The 17,434-nt window shown below is 36.1% G+C and overlaps 1 protein-coding gene across 8 annotated transcripts in view; it reads right to left on the reverse strand.

Annotated features, from left to right (window-relative positions):
- Positions 1 to 17,434, reverse strand: part of ATF6 (activating transcription factor 6) — a 196,729-nt gene that overhangs the window by 50,281 nt on the left and 129,014 nt on the right. The gene's annotated exons all lie outside the window — the stretch shown is intronic.

The raw sequence follows: 17,434 nt of genomic DNA on the forward strand, positions 1-17,434 counted from the left end.
ATTATAGATGGCTTATGACTTTGATATTAACTACTGTTTTCAGTAACTCCTCTTCTTTCTAGTAAAAACATATGAACTGTCACAGAAAAAAGAAAAAAAAGCATATTAGCATTTCCATTTAAGGGAGCATGGTTAAACTGGAGATAAAACTCAACCTAAGTTTGACCCATTTTGCTTTCTTTTCTTGTTCCTGTGTTCATTGTTTCACCATTCATGCAACAAACTTACTATATGAAATAACTCATCAAAAAGTAGGATCTGATACAGCTGAGAGCAATAAAAATTCAACAGAACTTCAAAGTTGATATGATTATGAAGTGCGATTATCAGCAAAATTAAGAAAAAAATCTAAAAAGTGAAAAACAAATTGAAATTGATATACATGAAGAGAACTGTGTAGAAAACATTTCCAGTAACTGCTTGTATTTTGTGTAATTCAAGGCAACGCTTCCAAGAGAACATGTTTTTAAAAATCGGGGAGGAGAGAGAAGATGAGTAAAGTTCTGTTAGAATTCCAGCATTGCAGCAAGGGAATTTTTTGTTTTGTTTTTTTTTAAGTGCATTGTTAGACACAAAGATCACACATTTCTGGGTAAGATAACATTATAACCAAGAAAAAACAGAATTTGCTGATCTTCAAGCCATGAAAGTTATACATAGCTTAATTCCTATCATTAAAATACTGCTTCAGGGTCTCTAAATTGAATGTGAAAACAAACCAAAAAACTTGCAAGCCCCAAATTAAGGCTATTGTAAAAATAAACACACTTAGATTCCACTGGTCATGGGTTAAGGTCGGGCTCAGACTTAATTCTGAGTTTCCTGCTAAGATATAGATGCCATACTAATTGTTGTTTTTAAACACGATCTTCTGAACACAATGTCTCCTACTTTCTCTTTTCACTAACTTTTTAACGAACTAGTTACTTTTGCAGCAGAAAGCTAAAAACCATGTGTGATTTATGAAAAAGAAGAATCACATCTTGCATGCATACAAATTATTAAAGTTAACCTGCCTTGTCTCTAATTATTAAAGGTTTGCAAACTGGAGTAACAGTTTTAAGTACTTGTTTACCAAGAGGCCCAAAAATTAGACTGCAGGGAACCAAAGCTGGTATACTACCAACTCTAACAGTACATATCTTGTAATAAAAATGTCTATATATCATATATCACATATATTTTATCTATCTTATCTATGTATCTGGGACAATGTAGTTACTTCATCGAATATTTACCTCCACTTCCTCAAAATAAATGTTTCTTGAACCTCACAACAATGAATCCTGAATCATTAGTTTCTCTGTGTTCATCTTACTCTTTTTTAGATCATTAATACTGTGAGCCACATTTTCAGAAACAAAGGAGCTGTAATCACTCAATAAATATTTACTGGCTTCTTACTGTTCATTTAAAAAAATTACTTAGCACAGTACCCTGTCATGTATTCAGCATTGTGCCACAGAGGATATTTCCTTTTAAAGAATATAAATCCAAGTTTTTATTTTGTTGGGAACACTGAATTGTGGCAGAAACAGCCATTTTTTAAAACTCAATATATGCTCTCCTTCTTCTATAATATTAAAATAGCAACAGGACTTGTGATATTCAGTTGGGCACAATGCCACCCAGAATAAAGACTGTATTTCCTAGCCTCCTTTGCAACCAAATAAGGCTACACAGTCTGGTCAACGGACCGTAAGAAGAAATGGCAACTTCTTCAAGGTGGTAATGGTAGAAGGCTTTCCTCCTCCTTCCCTTTCTCCTTCTTGCTAGCTAGAAGGCAGATATGACTGCTAGAGCTGGAGTAGCCATCTTTGTTCCATGAGACAGAAGCTGCAAGTTGAGAATTATGGAGCAAGAAGACAGAAGGAGACAGGGATCCTAATGATTAAGTAGCTATCATTAGATCTCTGAAACGTATACATGAAAGAGAAATAAACTTCTAATTTATCTAAGACACTATTATTTTGTATTTTCTGTCACTCAAACCTAAACTTAAACCAAATTACTAGTTAAATTACAAATTTGTGAAACAGTTCTAAAGGAATTTGGTCAAGAGGAATCTCCATAATAGTTAATCAAGAACAGCATTGTTATTTTTTAACAGCATAGAAACCATATTTATAATTTAGTCTTCTTGATATCACACCCCCTTTTACTTAAATACTTATTAAGGAACTAGTGAAGGAAATTCAATCCCGGAGGTACAATTTGATAAATCTGTACTTCTTTCCCTCCAATTAAATCGTTTAAAATAACCCAACTGTGACAAAAATGAAACTACTTAAAAATAAAAAGGATAGTAGAAAAAGGATGTTGCCATAGAAAGAAATATATTTTGGCACTGTCACTCAAAACTATGTCACTAATTTTAAGACATCTTCGAATGGACTCCTGAAATGTCTTTATCAACCTTTCCGTAGGGCTTAGATACCATAGGATTTCCTCTGGAATGAAATCATGTGGACAAATATTATGATCAATGTATTGTTACTCTTATTCCCAGAAAAAGTTAGAGAAACATGGAGGGGAGGGGGCAGGGAGAAACACCAAAACATTTCCCCATGAAAATAAAGCATCAGTTTTCTAATGTTATGCAATATTGTACATGAGAAAATATACTACTTTCATACAGTTCTCCCAATTCCCTCTTCCAAGCAATTTGTTAGAAACCAACAAAATATGAGTGCATAACACAGCATTCAAAGTTACATTTCTTCTCTTTTCAAGAAAACAAAAGCATTGGAGACTGGCTTATCAAAAGAAAAGGATCACATTTTGCTCTGCTGAAATTAATTATGGTAACTCATAATAGAATTCAGGCCCTATTGAGAGTTATCAAATGTTGATTCTACATAGCCATGTAGAATACAAACTGATTAAATGACCCTTCCCATTCCCCCTATAAAACTCACTGACTAGTGCCCCTAGCACAGGGAACATCCACAACTATTGAGTTGTATCTTTTTTCAAGACTATTTTCATTAATTGTATTAGTCAGTATAATTGTGTAATAAAATATTACATAAACTAATAGTGTGAAAAGAGAGCAAAAAGATAAAAATAAGTTTTAAAATGTTCTCTCCTTGCAAAGCCACCATAAAAATCGTAATAGTCTGCCCTCAGATTGCTTAACAAGTACCTTTAAGTTCTTATTCCAATTTAAAGTAACTGTAACCAATACTGGAAATTATGGTTGCTGAATTGTGAGTACGGTTTATGCAAGAAAGGCAATATGCAACTCTGAAGAGTGGATCTGGACTCAAAGAAAAGATGGATTAGAGACTTAAATGTTAGACCTAATACCATAAAAATCCTAGAGGAAAACCTAGGTAGTACCATTCAGGACATAGGCATGGGCAAAGACTTCATGTCTAAAACACCAAAAGCAACAGCAGCAAAAGCCAAAATTGACAAATGGGATCTCATTAAACTAAAGAGCTTCTGCACAGCAAAAGAAACTACCATCAGAGTGAACAGGCAACCTACAGAATGGGAGAAAATTTTTGCAATCTACTCATCTGACAAAGGGCTAATATCCAGAACCTACAAAGAACTCAAACAAATTTACAAGAAAAAAGCGGGCGACCCCATCAAAAAGTGGGCAAAGGATATGAACAGACATTTCTCAAAAGAAGACATTCATACAGCCAACAGACACATGAAAAAATGCTCATCATCACTGGCCATCAGAGAAATGCAAATCAAAACCACAATGAGATACCATCTCACACCAGTTAGAATGGCGATCATTAAAAAGTCAGGAAACAACAGGTGCTGGAGAGGATGTGGAGAAATAGGAACACTTTTACACTGTTGGTGGGATTGTAAACTAGTTCAACCATTATGGAAAACAGTATGGCGATTCCTCAAGGATCTAGAACTAGATGTACCATATGACCCAGCCATCCCATTACTGGGGATATACCCAAAGGATTATAAATTATGCTGCTATAAAGACACATGCGCACGTATGTTTATTGCAGCACTATTCACAATAGCAAAGACTTGGAATCAGCCCAAATGTCCATCAGTGACAGATTGGATTAAGAAAATGTGGCACGGCACATATACACCATGGAATACTATGCAGCCATAAAAAAGGATGAGTTTGTGTCCTTTGTAGGGACATGGATGCAGCTGGAAACCATCATTCTCAGCAAACTATCACAAGAACAGAAAACCAAACACCGCATGTTCTCACTCATAGGTGGGAACTGAACAATGAGATCACTTGGACTCAGGAAGGGGAACATCACACACCGGGGCCTATCATGGGGAGGGGGGAGGGGGGAGGGAGGAGGGGGGAGGGATTGCATTGGGAGTTATACCTTATGTAAATGACGAGTTGATGGGTGCAGCACACCAACATGGCACAAGTATACATATGTAACAAACCTGCACCTTATGCACATGTACCCTACAACTTAAAGTATAATAATAATAAATAAATTAAAAAAAAAAGAAAATTGGCCCTGCATACAAAACTAGCCAATGAGTGCATATTAACATAATCAAATGAAATAAAGATATGTATCTTTTTAAAAACTAATTTTAACCAGTACTGTTTATTAACAGACCATCTACTAGTCCCCATTATATAGATAAGATGGCTTCTACTGTATTAGAAAACTCTGGCTCAAGGTTGCAGCCCTTTATCTTTAATAGAAAGGAATGTATTTCTATCATAATTTCCCCTAGAAATGAAGGAAACTCAGGCTGCACTTGTGACACTGAGCAGCTTTTACACGGATCAACACAGACCTCTATTAGGGAAAAAGTTTTGCATAGTAGACCAATAGTAACAACAGCCTCTTAACATTTTATATTTGGCCCATATCCACTGGCTTCCAGAGATGGGATTGGTTTTCCAATATACGAAACTGTTAGAAGCAGATCAAAAATAAAAATAGAACCTAGCCTTATTTCAAAAATTGTATTAAATTTTCTCTAACCTATGTCCCTGTCCTAGAGAGCTTTTGTTTTCTTCTATCACTCTATTTGGTATCTTTCAAGCTGTCAAAGAAGTTGAAGAGCATGTTAACCCTCAAAAATTAGAGCCAAAGCATCAACTAGAAGTAGGCCTTTCAGAGAGAGTTATTTATCTAAATTTACATTTTGCACTAGTGTTGTTTTCTAGCAGTTATAGTGATTCCTGATCAAAAAGCAAATGTGTTCATTCATTAAAGCAATGGAGTTTGAAATCATGAAAATATACAGACACACATTGTGACATATCCTGAAAATAAAAATTGCAAAAAACAAAATTAGGGGTGGTAAAATTAAGTAGAAAGTAATCATTTAAAGTCTATTAAAATGTCTACTACACAGGGCTTCTCAGCAGAGTAAAAACATAAGCAAGGTATATTACTCACCCGAAAACTAGAATTAATATAAATAGCTAATATGAATGCTGTATTTGTGCCATTAATGTATGCAATAAAACTACAGACCAATAAAAGGAAACGTAGAGCTTGCATCTGCACCATTAGTATGCATGTCAGCCAGAAGAATAAATCAAAACTATTAGTGTACAACAGATGGCCCAAGAATGAGCCAAGGTTTATGCTTTGACAAGAGGAAACTTTTGACACTTAATACAAATCTGATAATGCTGGCAAGGTCACCGAGGAAAAATGAGCTTGAAATCCTAATAAGTACAAATTCAAGTTTTGATTTAAGATATACTTTTCATGTCAAACTCTGGAGGATGTCCACTGCAAACTGCCCAATTAACTGTGCCTCCCCTTTTATTCACACCAAAAAGTATTAGGTTGGACCATAAAAAATTGTCATTTTTGTGAGTCAAATATCAGTAATTTCATAAGGTTCAATCTAAGAGTGATATATGCCTCTCTTTTTAAAAACCAGAATTAATTTTGAGTTTCTTGGTCAAAATGGTTTCTTGTAAATACTTTCCTAAGGACAGGATAGTAGCATCCAAAATCATTCTTCTCTTTTGATGAGAGTTTCAGGAAAAATGTTTCTAAACCAGGTCAGGATTGATCTCCCTAGGGAAACCTCTTAGACAAAATGTTGGTTACATGCTCTGGACAGGTATAGGACCAGGAAGTCTTCAACCATGTGCTTCATAATACTTCATTCAGTAACTTGGAGTTGGCTGGGTGCGGTGGCTCACGCCTGTAATCCCAGCACTTTGGGAGGCCGAGGCAGGTGGATCACGAGGTCAGGAGATCAAGACTACCCTGGCTAACATGGTGAAACCCCTTCTCTAATAAAAATATTTAAAAATTAGCTGGGCGTGGTGACAGGCACCTGTAGTCCCACCTACTTGGGATGCTGAGGCAGGAGAATGGCATGAACCCGGGAGGCGGAGCTTGCAGTGAGCAGAGATCGCGCCACTGCACTCCAGCCTGGGCAACAGAGCGAAACTCCGTCTCAAAAAAACAAAAACAAAAACAAACAAACAAAAAAACACTTGAGTTAATCAAAGTTCAAAACTTTGTTAGGTATAATAGACGGCCTTTTCAAAAACTGGGAAGTACGTGATTTAGGAAAATAAGTTAGGGCCTCTGAAACTTGTTAGCAATTGTAATTTATTGAGTGCCAACAGGGCAGCAATCCAAAAAAAAGTCTTCTCAAGGAAAAAGATCAAACACTAAATGCATAAAGAGTTTAACCATTTGGGAGTTTGTCATATATAACGTTTACAAGATACTTCATTTTAGAAAATTCACTTTACTCAGGACTACTGGTAGGAAGTGAATTTCCTGAAGATTACGTTGCCTCCTACAGGTGTGCTACCAAAGAGACCACAAGGGGTCAGGTAGGAGGGTCTATGGCTACAGCAAATTGAGTCAACAAGTTTTCTGAGAAAAGTTATTAGGAAACACTTCAAGCAAAAAGTTAAAGTTACCTCAAATGCCACTTGTGTTTGTGTAGATAGCACAGCAGGGTGGGAAGGGAACACAAAGAAATACACTGGCCAACTCATGATTTCATATCAATGATTCTACAACTTTCTGGAAGGGGAGAAAAAAAGGGGTTTCATGTAACTTATATTTCTAAAGTTATCTCTCCTTGCATGAGCCTCCAGCCTTCACTCCAGATCTTGATCCTTTTCAAAGCAATTTTGATGTTGGCTTCACATAAAGAAATACGGAGGACTGTAAAATGCCCCTAAAGCACATTTTAGGAAAGACTAGTCTTAACAAGGCAAACTACAAAGTGGAATAAAAAATTTTAACCATAATATGCTTTATGTACTTGAGTGAACAAATTTTCTCTCAGAATCTTGGGTTAACAAAATAGCCAAACTCAACACTTGCTCGCATTAGAAGCTGAGCTTTATTGCCAGCTGCAATCCTAGTTAAAGATGGAGGTATGATACTATACAAAGCTGTTCCACAATCTAGAAGAGTTCACTTTTCATATCACATAGGGTGTACTTTATAAAGCCTAGTAGTTTTCTTTAATCATAAATAGAATAGTAAGTTATCAGTTTCCATTCAGTTTGTGTGCGTGTGTGTGTGTGTGTGTGTGTGTGTGTGTTTCATTTTGCTTTGTTTTTTTATACAGTCTCATTCTGTCGCCCAGGCTGGAGTGCAGTAGCGCAATCTCGGCTCACTGCAAACTCCACCTCCTGGGTTCAAGTGATTCTCCTGCCTCAGCCTCCTGAGTAGCTGGGATTACATGCACCCGCCACCATGCCCAGCTAATTTTTGTATTTTTAGTAGAGACAGGGTTTCACTATGTTGGCCAGGCTGGTCTCAAACTCCTGACCTCAGGTGATCCACCTGCCTCAGCCTCCCAAAGTGCTGGGATTACAGGTGTGAGTCACCACACCTCACCTCCATTCAGTTTTAAAGTGCATTTTTAAGGTATAATGCATTTGTAGGAAATACAATTTTTAAATTGTTTAGTCAAATATTGTGCTAAAAAGAATTTCATTTAAATTTCAGGTGGTAACAGCTTAAAAGTCAAACTGGGGTATAATAGTATAGAATAGTATAATAGTATTAAGTTCTGTACTAACTATGTATCTTTCAGAAAGCATTTAATCACAGGAAGCTGGGATCAGAAGCAAACACAGTGCCAGTCGTAGGTCCTTCTAAAACAGAAGCTCTTAACAAAGGATACATATCAGAATCACCTGCAGGATTTTATAATATAAATACCGACATTCCTCAACTCTTGGAAAACAATTTATTACATGGCAAATCTTGAGGTGGGCCAGAATTTTTCACTTTTAACAGTATCCCTGGTGATTCTGATGCAGATAGTTCCAGGACTCTGCATTCACAAACAGTGGCCAGAGTGGCACAGAGATTAAGAGGACGGACTCTGGAGCTAGACTGCCTGGGTTTGTCTGGCAGTTAGACAAGCTAGAAATTCTGCTTCCATCACCTGATTTCTAGCTGTAGGATATAGAGCAAGTTCCTTAATCTTTCTGTGTCCTCATTTTCTCATTAGTAAAATAGTGACAGTAACAATACCTATTGCACTGATTGTTTATAAAGATTAGACAAGTTAGTATTTCAACACTTACAAGTGTTCAATAATTTTTTTTTTAAAGGGACCAAAAAGTTTGAGGACAGTGAGGTCCTTGAGGAAATGCAACAGTTAAATGCAACTGATACAGGAAATTTAGATTTGTTGTTTAAGTTTATTCCCTCAACCACATAGTTGAGAGCCATTGTTCCACTGCTGAATAAAATAAAGGATGACAGGCACACATGACCAATTCAAACTCTTTAGTCTAGAAATGAAATCTCTTTATAATTTGTTCCCTACTGATTTGGTCTCTCTCCATCATCTCACTTGTGTTTATTCCTTTTTATAAACATTAGCACTAACTGCCATAGATATTCTCTACCAGTTCAACCAGGAAAAGAAGACATCCCTATTTTTTATTTCCTTTAATATAAAAGATGACAGGGGAAAAATAACTGAAGCAAAAGTATTCAAAGCCTCCACTCTATCCCTGTACCTTTTGAAAAGGGGTGAGTTTTTGTTTTTGTAAGTGCTGTGTGTGTGCTAGGGGTAAGGAAGTGGTGGAGAGCAGAGTTGGAAGAAACTAAATTGGTTTAAACTTTAAAAGGTATGAGTTATCAGCAGAAAAAAAAAGGTCTGGAAGTTGGAAGGATGAAAAGAGATGGATAAAGAGGGGCAGCCTCAGCTGTGGCCTTTGTAGAGGCACACACCTTTACCTGCCCCTACTTCAGCTCTTCATTCAAACGTCAATTTCTCAGTGAGGTCTTTCCGGGCCACCTTAGTTAAATTGTACACATGCATTCCCACCAAACACACTCACTTTGTTTCCTTTCTCTGCTTTACTTTTCTCTCTAATCCCTATTATATATCTTTACCCTTTATAAATGAGCTCCATAACAGCAGACGTTTTCATCTGTTTTGTTCATTGCTGAATCCCCAGGATCTACTACAACCTTTCATATAGTAGGTATCCACAAATGATTTATAATGTAAACTAGCTACAGGAGGACTATTATAACAGCTTTTTAACTAGTTTTTTCTCTAAGGAGGCAAGAATCTCTAAGACTCTTTCAGGTCAAACTATTTTCAAGCCTTTTTGCACTTTGTTGAAATTCACTCTGTTGGTGAAAAAGCAAAGCCAAACTGCTAAGCCTTAGCATAAATCTATGTAGTGGCACCAAACTGGTCTAGTAGTCACTGTATTCTTCACTGCCACATACAGTAACGATGAATCAACCAACAAATGAGTAAACAAATAAAATATTTTAAAGCCAATTTCAATTTAGAACATCCTTGTTGAAGCAGTAAAAATTATTAACATTCTCTGTGATGAAATGGCAAGAACATAAAAAACTGCTTTGCTGCCTACTGAAGCATAATGGCTATCTCAAGAAAAAGCACTTGGGTGAATGATTTGCAAGCTGAACAACCCACTTGTTTCAATATCACTTTTACTTGAAATAATGGCCAATAATATTGTTATTCAGGCATGGGTAACCCATTAAGCACTTTTTAAAAATGAAGTAAGCCTGATATTTCAAAGAAAACACTTGACAGTATTTGCAAATGATAAAATTTGGGATTTTGAGTGAAAATTCGAATTTTGGAAACCACGTATCTACTACTATGAGTATGACTTTTTTCTTCACGTGATTCGTGGTAATACTAATGAATGTTATTCTTTGATATTATATAATGAAATATGTTCTTATTTGGAAGATCTGCCTCTTAGTGAACTAATATCTTCTAAATGAGCAGTGAATGATGTTACAAAATCACGCATGGGTACAAGTTCCATTCAAACTGCAAGACAGATCAATGGATTTTTACTGTTACACAGGATAAAAGTGTCACTGATATGGCTTTAGATTCTATAGTGCAACTAATCTTTTAAGAAATTACCACTTGCTGAGTTTTCATGTATTATCAAAACAGAATAATTCACAATTATTTGAAAAGGCTATTAAAATACTCCTTCCCTTTGCAACTACTTACCTGCATGAGGGTAGATTTTCTTTATATATTTCAACTAAAACAATACATTGCAACAGACTGAATACAGAGACATATATAAGACTCATGTTATCTTCCATTAAATCACATATTAAAAACCTGCAAAACTGTAAAACAATGCTACTCTTCTCACTAATTTTTTTTGGGGAGATATCACTATTTTCCATTAAAAATGTTACTTAAAATTTTAATTGATTTATTCTTTTCAAATAAAACATTAGATATTTTAAACATTTCTTAATTTTTATTTCTACTAACGGCTAATGATATTGAGCATTTTTATATGCTACTCGCCATTTGTATATCTTCCTTTGGAGCAATGTCTACTCAAGGGTTGAAAAACTAACTGGTTGGGTACTATGCTCATTACTGGGTGATGGGATCATTCATACCCCAAACCTCAGCATCATACAATATGCCAATGTAACAAACCTGCACATCTACCCCGAATCTAAAATAAAAGTTAAAATTATGAAAAAAAGACTAGCCTTAAAGGTTACTTCCAATAAATACATACAAATATTTCATATGTATTACATATTTCATATGCATGACAGGCAGAAATATCTGTAAGAATAATGTTTGTTGCTTAATAGGACAGAAGAATGTGTAAGTGGGCAACATAGTGGTCTATCTACTATAATTTTATATCAAACATCATAATGATGTTACTAAGATTATGCCCAAAAAAGTATTCTTATATATATGTACTATCCTATACTAGAAAATACTTTTTTTATCAAAGTTTTCATTTTTCAGTTTCACACAGCATTGCTTAATTATCTATTTCAAACGTAAAATTTTTAAATGTTCCTGTATAACTGAAGATAATCAGTTTTGTACAAAACTTACAGAATGAACATGTCTCAGCTAATGCATAAATGTATGTCACTATGAGTACATATGCAAAGCAAATAATTAGCATATACTATAACATTAAGGAGATACTTTTAATAAACTACTTTAATCAAGCTATTCTGACTTCATTTGTTGTCAATACTTTTAATCCTCTTTCTGAAAGTATAAGCAGAAATTATATTCATAACACTTTATTCTTCCTACCATATTGTTTGGTCTTTAGACTTCTAGTAATATAATATAATAATGTAGAGTTTAAATGCAAAAGATTATATTTGATTGAATGGCTTCTTATTGAAAATGTTAACCCCCAGCTCAATAGGCTCGTAAAAATTGCTTCCTAAGAGGTCTCTTTTCATGTCATCTGTTAATTATTTATAAGCAAAAGTTGAGTACCATTCCTCACGTTGTCCATAAATTCTTTAAGTGAAATGACATAAAGGAAACCAGTTTTACGATAGCCTAATTGATATAAACAAGAGTTGTGTTCCTACAGCATATTTCTGGCTACAAAAACATCACCAAACTTCTAAATAAAGACCCCAAGCACTTCTAATATTAAATATTGAAATAAATGTGAGCTATACATACATTTAATAAAGACCATTAAAAACAAGTAAGATAATTTATGCAATTTTTGGACAATCAGTAAGTGATGGAGGTCGTAGTGATGGTAGGTTAAGTCAATAAATGTTTGTGAAGCAAAAGTTATAAGGATGTGGGAGGAAACTGGAGAAAACCTGTGCAGACACGTGGGGAAACCATGAAAACTCCACACAGACAGTAGCCCCAGCTGGGTACTGATTTTTTTTCTCATTAATGTTATATTGAAATGAAGCTAAACAAAATGACATTCTTTGAGAACCTGCTGTGATCTGAGATGTTTCTTCAACTCTGGACAGGTGCCTAATAGAAGGATTGAAGTAAGCTGTGGAATATGTAGGTCACAGGTTCAATAATTCTGTGCTTATCCCACAACATAACATGTAAAAAAATAGCAGAGAAAAATGTCCACCAATAAATATGCAAGACCCAGAGGAATAAGGCAGTGGAGTTTTGAGTTGACTACACTTACTCTATTTAAACTGTTTAAAATGTATGAAATAATTTTTACCTGGAATGTTTTGTCTTTTATATTTACTACCAAATAAGACTTAATAAACTTAAGGGAAATTCTTTTTAAGCATTTATCAAATGATCTAACTTTTACATATTTAAGAAACTAACTTTTTAAGTACCAAAATCTGGAAGGGTAAATAAAAACATTATGTTCGTGACCACAGAGAATCAGTTTTGAAAAGCAATTTTCAGGATTCTTCATTCTGATACACTGGACTTATTTCTCCCCAACTCTTGGTTAGAAAAGTAATAGAGAATTACTGAAGCTGCTAATGAGGTGACAGAGTTGATTTCAAATGGGCTTGTAGAGTGTAAAGATTCAGTATAGATGTTTGGAATAACTTGCAGCTGTTGCAGGGTAACTAGGCTTAATGACATCACCGGGAATACTGAAGGAGAACTGCCTGGAGTACTTTAAAATATTTATATTATTGTGATATGAAAAAAAATGTTTAATTAGAAGCCAGAAAACACACTGGCCTTTGTTTAATTCTGAATCAGATTTCTAGATGTCTCAACATTCTTACATATTCCTGGGTACACTTATCCACACATATCCTCTGTTGTAACAAAGTGCCTCCTCTAATAAGAAAGGGGAGAAACGATTTTCTTTAGTTTCATCCAGGTTTGGTTTAGCTCAATTTAATTCAGAATACTTTAGAATTTTACCATACGCAAAACACCATAATGGAAAAAAGGTGAATAAAAAATCCTTCACTATTCTCAAGAAACTTATTTAGTGAGGATATACATAAAAATACAGAATACAGGACGGGCACAGTGGTTCACACCTGTAATCCCAGCACCTTGGGAGGCCGAGGCGGGAGGATCACCTGAGGTCAGGAGTTCAAGAACGGCCTGGTCAATGTGGTGAAGCCCTGTCTCTACTAAAAATACAAAAATTAGCCAGGCGTGGTGGTGTGTGCCTATAGTCCCAGCTACTTGGGAAGCTGAAGCAGGAGAACTGCTTGATCCTGGGAGGCAGAGGTTGCAGTGAGCTGAGATTGCACCACTGCACTCCAGCCTGGGTGACAGAGTGAGACTCAGTCTCAAAAAAAAAAAAAAAAAAACAGAATACGATGAGTACTATACAACTGTATTATGGGAATTCAATGAAATCATAGGGATTTAGTTGAGTGTTCAAATATTGCTCCTTGAGAAAAAGCCTAACTGCCTATAGGTACTCTCAAGGCACCCAGAGGTACATTATTCTTTCATCCAGATAAAAACACTGGGTAAATGTCTCAATATTCATGTTAAATCTACCTCTATTCGGTTTATAAAACATATGGAGCAGCCTTGAATTAGCAATACAGAATATTAGTACTCTAGTCTCTCACCAAAAGCCTGGACATGATATTTAGAAGGCATACGTAAAGCACATGCTAGCCATCCATTCCTGTAAGCATTCTAAGTTCCAAGACCAAGTTGCACTGTAAGAAGGTTTGGCTTGCAATGTTTAGCCTCTCTCTGAATGGCTTTTACTGAATTGAACATTATGAACCAGATGACAAATCAATAAAAATTTACTAGGAGTCAAAAAAATCTATACTTAATGGAAACCCACATCTCCAAAATATACCACAATAGCAGGTTTTGGCTCAACTCTAAGTATCATCTCAGTTACCTCAGAAATCTTAGTTCCAGAGCAGCGTTGTTTAATAGAAATATACTGTGAGATATATAAGCAAGCCACACATGTAACTTTAAAATTTCGGGCACACAAAATAAAAAACTAAAAGGAAACATGTAAATTTAATTTTAATAATCTACTTTATTTAATGTATCCAAACTATTAACACTCAACATGTAAGCAACATAAATGTTATTGAAATATTTTACTTTTTCTTCACCCTAAGTCTTCAAAATCTAGTGTGCATTTTACACTTACACCACATCTCAGTTAGGACTAGTTACATTTCAACACTAGTGGCTACTGTACTGACCAGTCCAGCTCTAAAAGATAAACTTCTTTTGGGAAATGACCCTTTCAGGCTTCCTCCCTAACATAAAACTACAGCTCTTCTCCTTTCCCCCTTTTATTCTGTAGGTTTTTTAGGAGCAGTAGCCATGACATATCCACTTAGCAGTTCTTCAGTGCTGAAGGTTAGAAGGTGGGGGAGGAGTTGGCCAGTAGGATACTTTTATTTATTTTATTTTTTGAGACAGGGTCTCCCTCTGTTTCCCAGGCTGGAGTGCAATGGCGCCTTGGTTCACTGAAACCTCTGTTTCCCCAGGCTCAAGTGATCCACCCGCCCCCACCTCAGCCTGCGAGTAGCTGGGACTACAGGTACATGCCACCACGGCCGGCTAATTTTTTGTATTGTAGTAGAGACGGGGTTTCACCGTGTTGCCCAGGCTGATCTTGAACTCCTGAGCTCAGGCAATCCACCCGCCTCAGCCTCCCAAAGTGCTAGGATTACAGGCATGAGCCACCGTGCCTGGCTCTTTACATAATATTTAATTAAGTAAAAATATTATAGTCCATTCTGAGTTGGAAACACTTCAACTTCTCTTACATTTTGCAGAAAAAAACAACACACAACTGAAAGGGATGTTAATTTGTTGAAATTTTACTGGTTTGCATATTTCTGAAAGAACTCTCTTCTAATGTAATTTTATTTACTGATTAGAACACAGTAAAGTGCAGTGAAAAGTGCACTAGCCTGAAATGGAAGATGATTTGACTTCTAGACCTTGCTTTGTCACAAATGAGTTGTGTGCTGCATATAACTCTCTGGGTCTAAATTTCTTCATCTATAAAATAAGGAGCTAAAAGTACACCTCTAAATCTCAAACATCTAAAGTGGAAACTATATATTTATTCAAGAAATTCTAAATACTTCACACTTTCAAAGCAATTTTCCAATATAATATCGCAAAACCTTGTAAAAATGAGATTAAATAGTAAAGCTAAAAGAAATGGCCAAATTGTAAAAGGAATCTAATTTTACTGATAATAGGTTCAATTCCTGTTCATCTGCACCAGCTAGGTTTTCACCAATAAGTAAAAATAACACAACATTGTCTATCAAAGAGAATTCGTTAAATTCAGTTTACTAGTGAAACATTTTAAATTTCAGTAACTGGGATTACTAAACTTCACTAATAAAATTCTGCTACTGACTTGAAGACTACAAGGCTACAGTAACCAAAACAGCATGGTACTGGTACCAAAACAGAGATAGCGACCAATGGAACAGAACAGAGTCCTCAGAAATAATACCACACATCTACAGCCATCTGATCTTTGACAAACCTGACAAAAACAATAAATGGGGAAAGGATTCCCTATTTAATAAATGGTGCTGGGAAAATTGGCTAGCCATAAGTAGAAAGCTGAAACTGGATCCTTTCCTTACTCCTTATATGAAAATTAATTCAAGATGGATTAGAGACTTAAATGTTAGACCTAATACCATAAAAACCCTAGAAGAAAACCCAGGTAGTACCATTCAGGTAGTACCCATAGGCATGGGCAAAGACTTCATGTCTAAAACACCAAAAGCAACAGCAGCAAAAGCCAAAATTGACAAATGGGATCTCATTAAACTAAAGAGCTTCTGCACAGCAAAAGAAACTACCATCAGAGTGAACAGGCAACCTACAGAATGGGAGAAAATTTTTGCAATCTGCTCATCTGACAAAGGGCTAATATCCAGAACCTACAAAGAACTCAAACAAATTTACAAGAAAAACACAAACAACCCCATCAAAAAGTGGGCAAAGGATATGAACAGACATTTCTCAAAAGAAGACATTCATACAGCCAACAGACACATGAAAAAATGCTCATCATCCCTGGCCATCAGAGAAATGCAAATCAAAACCACAATGAGATACCATCTCACACCAGTTAGAATGGAATCATTAAAAAGTCAGGAAACAACAGGTGCTGGAGAGGATGTGGAGGAATAGGAACACTTTTACACTGTTGGTAGGATTGTAAACTAGTTCAACCATTATGGAAAACAGTATGGCGATTCCTCAAGGATCTAGAACTAGATGCATCATATGACCCAGCCATCCCATTACTGGGGATATACCCAAAGGATTATAAATCATGCTGCTATAAAGACACATGCACACGTATGTTTATTGCCGCACTATTCACAATAGCAAAGACTTGGAATCAACCCAAATGTCCATCAGTGGCAGACTGGATTAAGAAAATGTGGCACATATACACCATAGAATACTATGCAGCCATAAAAAAGGATGAGTTTGTGTCCTTTGTAGGGACATGGATGCAGCTGGAAACCATCATTCTTAGCAAACTATCACAAGAACAGAAAACCAAACACCGCATGTTCTCACTCATAGGTGGGAACTGAACAATGAGATCACTTGGACTTGGGAAGGGGAACATCACACACCGGGGCCTATCATGGGGAGGGGGGAGGGGGGAGGGATTGCACTGGGAGTTATACCTGATGTAAATGATGAGTTGATGGGTGCAGCACACCAACATGGCACAAGTATACATATGTAACAAACCTGCACGTTATGCACATGTACCCTAAAACTTAAAGTATAATAATAAAAAAATTTTTTTAAATTAAAAAAAAAAACAACTAAAGAGTAAAAAAAAAAAAAAAAAAAAAAAAAAAAAAAAGACTCATCAAAATAAAGCAAGCAAAGAAAAACATATACAAATGTATAATCATCCAATATGGAGGCTGGGCACGGTGGCTCACGCCTGTAATTTCAGCACTTTGGGAGGCTGAGGCGGGCAGATCACTTGAGGTCAGGAGTTCAAGACCAGCCTGGCCAATGTGATGAAACCTGTTTCTATCAAAATTACAAAAGTTAGCTGAGTGTGGTGGCACACACCTGTAGTCCCAGCTACGCGGCAGGCTGAGGTGGGAGAATCACTTAAAACTGGGAGGTAGAGGTTGCAGTGAGCCGAGATTGCACCACTGCACTCCAGCCTGGGTGACAGAATGAGACAAATACATCTATCTATCGATCAATTGACAGATGGATG

Source organism: Macaca mulatta, chromosome 1 (genome assembly GCF_049350105.2).
Source record: "Macaca mulatta isolate MMU2019108-1 chromosome 1, T2T-MMU8v2.0, whole genome shotgun sequence".
Classification (NCBI taxonomy): domain Eukaryota; kingdom Metazoa; phylum Chordata; class Mammalia; order Primates; family Cercopithecidae; genus Macaca; species Macaca mulatta.